The sequence below is a fragment of the Xenopus tropicalis genome, chromosome 8, assembly GCF_000004195.4.
Source record: "Xenopus tropicalis strain Nigerian chromosome 8, UCB_Xtro_10.0, whole genome shotgun sequence".
In the NCBI taxonomy this organism is placed as follows: Eukaryota; Metazoa; Chordata; class Amphibia; order Anura; family Pipidae; genus Xenopus; species Xenopus tropicalis.
Window position 1 is genome coordinate 345,182 of NC_030684.2, and position 6,000 is coordinate 351,181.

The following is a 6,000-nucleotide window of genomic DNA, read 5'->3' on the forward strand; positions in this document are numbered from 1 at the left end:
TAATATAGGGAATAGTGTGCCCCTAATATAGGGAATAATGTGCCCCTAATATAGGGAATAATGTGTCCCCTAATATAGGGAATAATGTGCCCCTAATATAGGGAATAATGTGTCCCCTAATATAGGGAATAATGTGCCCCTAATATAGGGAATAATGTGTCCCCTAATATAGGGAATAGTGTGCCCCCTAATATAGGGAATAGTGTGCCCCCTAATATAGGGAATAGTGTGCCCCTAATATAGGGAATAGTGTGCCCCCTAATATAGGGAATAGTGTGCCCCCTAATATAGGGAATAGTGTGCCCCCTAATATAGGGAATAGTGTGCCCCTAATATAGGGAATAGTGTGCCCCCTAATATAGGGAATAGTGTGCCCCCTAATATAGGGAATAGTGTGCCCCCTAATATAGGGAATAGTGTGCCCCCTAATATAGGGAATAGTGTGCCCCCTTATATAGGAATAGTGTGCCCCCTAATATAGGGAATAATGTGCCCCCTAATATAGGGAATAGTGTGCCTCTAATATAGGGAATAATGTGCCCCTAATATAGGGAATAGTGTGCCCCTAATATAGGGAATAATGTGTCCCCTAATATAGGGAATATTGTGCCCCCTAATATAGGGAATAGTGTGCCCCTAATATAGGGAATAGTGTGCCCCTAATATAGGGAATAATGTGTCCCCTAATATAGGGAATAATGTGCCCCTAATATAGGGAATAATGTGCCCCCTAATATAGGGAATCGTGTGCCTCTAATATAGGGAATATTGTGCCCCTAATATAGGGAATAGTGTGCCCCTAATATAGGGAATAGTGTGTCCCCTAATATAGGGAATAATGTGTCCCCTAATATAGGGAATAATGTGCCCCTAATATAGGGAATAGTGTGCCCCCTAATATAGGGAATAATGTGCCCCCTAATATAGGGAATAATGTGCCCCTAATATAGGGAATAATGTGCCCCTAATATAGGGAATAATGTGTCCCCTAATATAGGGAATAGTGTGCCCCCTAATATAGGGAATAGTGTGCCCCTAATATAGGGAATAGTCTGTCCCCTAATATAGGGAATAGTGTGTCCCCTAATATAGGGAATACTGTGCCCCCTAATATAGGGAATAATGTGCCCCTAATATAGGGAATAATGTGTCCCCTAATATAGGGAATAGTGTGTCCCCTAATATAGGGAATAATGTGTCCCCTAATATAGGGAATAGTGTGCCCCTAATATAGGGAATAGTGTGCCCCTAATATAGGGAATAGTGTGCCCCTAATATAGGGAATAGTGTGTCCCCTAATATAGGGAATAATGTGTCCCCTAATATAGGGAATAATGTGCCCCTAATATAGGGAATAATGTGCCCCTAATATAGGGAATAATGTGCCCCTAATATAGGGAATAATGTGCCCCTAATATAGGGAATAGTGTGCCCCTAATATAGGGAATAATGTGTCCCCTAATATAGGGAATAATGTGTCCCTAATATAGGGAATAGTGTGTCCCCTAATATAGGGAATAGTGTGCCCCTAATATAGGGAATAGTGTGCCCCTAATATAGGGAATAATGTGCCCCTAATATAGGGAATAGTGTGCCCCCTAATATAGGGAATAGTGTGTCCCCTAATATAGGGAATAGTGTGCCCCCTAATATAGGGAATAATGTGTCCCTAATATAGGGAATAGTGTGCCCCTAATATAGGGAATACTGTGCCCCCTAATATAGGGAATAATGTGCCCCTAATATAGGGAATAGTGTGTCCCTAATATAGGGAATAATGTGCCCCTAATATAGGGAATAATGTGCCCCTAATATAGGGAATAGTGTGCCCCTAATATAGGGAATAATGTGTCCCTAATATAGGGAATAGTGTGCCCCTAATATAGGGAATAGTGTGCCCCTAATATAGGGAATAGTGTGCCCCTAATATAGGGAATAATGTGTCCCCTAATATAGGGAATAGTGTGCCCCTAATATAGGGAATAGTGTGTCCCCTAATATAGGGAATAGTTTGCCCCTAATATAGGGAATAGTGTGCCCCTAATATAGGGAATACTGTGCCCCTAATATAGGGAATACTGTGCCCCTAATATAGGGAATAGTGTGCCCCTAATATAGGGAATAGTGTGTCCCCTAATATAGGGAATAATGTGCCCCTAATATAGGGAATAATGTGCCCCTAATATAGGGAATAGTGTGCCCCTAATATAGGGAATAGTGTGCCCCTAATATAGGGAATAATGTGTCCCTAATATAGGGAATAGTGTGCCCCTAATATAGGGAATAGTGTGCCCCTAATATAGGGAATAGTGTGCCCCTAATATAGGGAATAGTGTGCCCCTAATATAGGGAATAATGTGTCCCCTAATATAGGGAATAGTGTGCCCCTAATATAGGGAATAGTGTGTCCCCTAATATAGGGAATAGTGTGCCCCTAATATAGGGAATAGTGTGCCCCTAATATAGGGAATAATGTGCCCCTAATATAGGGAATAGTGTGCCCCTAATATAGGGAATACTGTGCCCCCTAATATAGGGAATAGTGTGCCCCTAATATAGGGAATAGTGTGCCCCTAATATAGGGAATAATGCGTCCCCTAATATAGGGAATAGTGCGTCCCCTAATATAGGGAATAGTGTGCCCCTAATATAGGGAATAGTGTGCCCCCTAATATAGGGAATAATGTGCCCCCTAATATAGGGAATAGTGTGTCCCCTAATATAGGGAATAATGTGTCCCCTAATATAGGGAATAGTGTGTCCCTAATATAGGGAATAATGTGCCCCTAATATAGGGAATAGTGTGCCCCTAATATAGGGAATAGTGTGCCCCTAATATAGGGAATAATGTGCCCCTAATATAGGGAATAGTGTGCCCCTAATATAGGGAATAGTGTGCCCCTAATATAGGGAATAATGTGTCCCTAATATAGGGAATAGTGTGCCCCTAATATAGGGAATAGTGTGCCCCTAATATAGGGAATAGTGTGCCCCTAATATAGGGAATAGTGTGCCCCTAATATAGGGAATAGTGTGCCCCTAATATAGGGAATAATGTGTCCCCTAATATAGGGAATAGTGTGCCCCTAATATAGGGAATAGTGTGCCCCTAATATAGGGAATAGTGTGCCCCTAATATAGGGAATAGTGTGCCCCTAATATAGGGAATAGTGTGCCCCTAATATAGGGAATAATGCGTCCCCTAATATAGGGAATAGTGCGTCCCCTAATATAGGGAATAGTGTGCCCCTAATATAGGGAATAGTGTGCCCCCTAATATAGGGAATAATGTGCCCCCTAATATAGGGAATAGTGTGTCCCCTAATATAGGGAATAATGTGCCCCTAATATAGGGAATAGTGTGTCCCTAATATAGGGAATAGTGTGCCCCTAATATAGGGAATAGTGTGCCCCTAATATAGGGAATAGTGTGCCCCTAATATAGGGAATAGTGTGCCCCTAATATAGGGAATAATGCGTCCCCTAATATAGGGAATAGTGCGTCCCCTAATATAGGGAATAGTGTGCCCCTAATATAGGGAATAATGTGCCCCTAATATAGGGAATAGTGTGCCCCCTAATATAGGGAATAATGTGTCCCCTAATATAGGGAATAGTGTGCCCCTAATATAGGGAATAGTGTGCCCCCTAATATAGGGAATAATGTGTCCCCTAATATAGGGAATAATGTGCCCCCTAATATAGGGAATAGTGTGCCCCTAATATAGGGAATAATGTGCCCCCTAATATAGGGAATAGTGTGCCCCTAATATAGGGAATAATGTGCCCCCTAACACCTCACTCTGTATGTACTGATGCGCCCATACACTAACACCTCACTCTGTATGTACTGATGCGCCGATACACTAACACCTCACTCTGTATGTACTGATGCACCCATACACTAACACCTCACTCTGTATGTACTGATGCACCCATACACTAACACCTCACTCTGTATGTACTGATGCACCCATACACTAACACCTCACTCTGTATGTACTGATGCGCCCATACACTAACATCTCACTCTGTATGTACTGATGCGCCCATACACTAACACCTCACTCTGTATGTACTGATGCGCCAATACACTAACACCTCACTCTGTATGTACTGATGCGCCCATACACTAACACCTCACTCTGTATGTACTGATGCGCCAATACACTAACACCTCACTCTGTATGTACTGATGCACCAATACACTAACACCTCACTCTGTATGTACTGATGCGCCCATACACTAACACCTCACTCTGTATGTACTGATGCTCCAATACACTAACACCTCACTCTGTATGTACTGATGCACCAATACACTAACACCTCACTCTGTATGTACTGATGCACCAATACACTAACACCTCACTCTGTATGTACTGATGCGCCAATACACTAACACCTCACTCTGTATGTACTGATGCACCAATACACTAACACCTCACTCTGTATGTACTGATGCGCCCATACACTAACACCTCACTCTGTATGTACTGATGCTCCAATACACTAACACCTCACTCTGTATGTACTGATGCACCAATACACTAACACCTCACTCTGTATGTACTGATGCGCCCATACACTAACATCTCACTCTGTATGTACTGATGCGCCCATACACTAACACCTCACTCTGTATGTACTGATGCGCCCATACACTAACACCTCACTCTGTATGTACTGATGCTCCAATACACTAACACCTCACTCTGTATGTACTGATGCACCAATACACTAACACCTCACTCTGTATGTACTGATGCGCCCATACACTAACACCTCACTCTGTATGTACTGATGCTCCAATACACTAACACCTCACTCTGTATGTACTGATGCACCAATACACTAACACCTCACTCTGTATGTACTGATGCGCCCATACACTAACACCTCACTCTGTATGTACTGATGCGCCAATACACTAACACCTCACTCTGTATGTACTGATGCGCCCATACACTAACACCTCACTCTGTATGTACTGATGCGCCAATACACTAACACCTCACTCTGTATGTACTGATGCGCCAATACACTAACACCTCACTCTGTATGTACTGATGCGCCAATACACTAACACCTCACTCTGTATGTACTGATGCGCCCATACACTAACACCTCACTCTGTATGTACTGATGCACCAATACACTAACACCTCACTCTGTATGTACTGATGCGCCAATACACTAACACCTCACTCTGTATGTACTGATGCGCCCATACACTAACACCTCACTCTGTATGTACTGATGCGCCTATACACTAACACCTCACTCTGTATGTACTGATGCGCCAATACACTAACACCTCACTCTGTATGTACTGATGCGCCCATACACTAACACCTCACTCTGTATGTACTGATGCGCCCATACACTAACACCTCACTCTGTATGTACTGATGCGCCCATACACTAACACCTCACTCTGTATGTACTGATGCGCCAATACACTAACACCTCACTCTGTATGTACTGATGCGCCAATACACTAACACCTCACTCTGTATGTACTGATGCGCCAATACACTAACACCTCACTCTGTATGTACTGATGCACCAATACACTAACACCTCACTCTGTATGTACTGATGCGCCAATACACTAACACCTCACTCTGTATGTACTGATGCACCAATACACTAACACCTCACTCTGTATGTACTGATGCGCCAACCTACTACCCATAGGCGCTAATACACAACAGATGTAGAGGCTTCCTATACACGGTGCCCTGTATGCACTACACATTGCACTAATATACAGACCCCTAACAGACTGTCACTAACACTGTGCCCTCTGTATAAAGTATTGTGCCGAGGGGGCACTAACACGCTGCCCATCATACCCAGTGGTACCAAGTTCCTACCTGGCATTCCTGGTGCCGGAGGGTCCAACAGATCCTGGGAGTCAGTGAGGGGCTGCAATTCCGTATCTTTGCACGGGGAATGGATGGGTTCTGCCTCCCTCCTTCTCTCCCCTCAGCACTC

General features: G+C 43.4%; 1 protein-coding gene across 1 annotated transcript in view; it reads right to left on the reverse strand.

Annotated features, from left to right (window-relative positions):
- Positions 1-6,000, reverse strand: part of kcnd1 (potassium channel, voltage gated Shal related subfamily D, member 1) — a 41,656-nt gene extending 35,656 nt beyond the window's left edge. The window contains exon 1 of the mRNA XM_031891905.1: positions 5,880-6,000. The gene's annotated coding sequence lies outside the window, so the exon portion shown is untranslated. The remainder of the gene's footprint in view (positions 1-5,879) is intronic.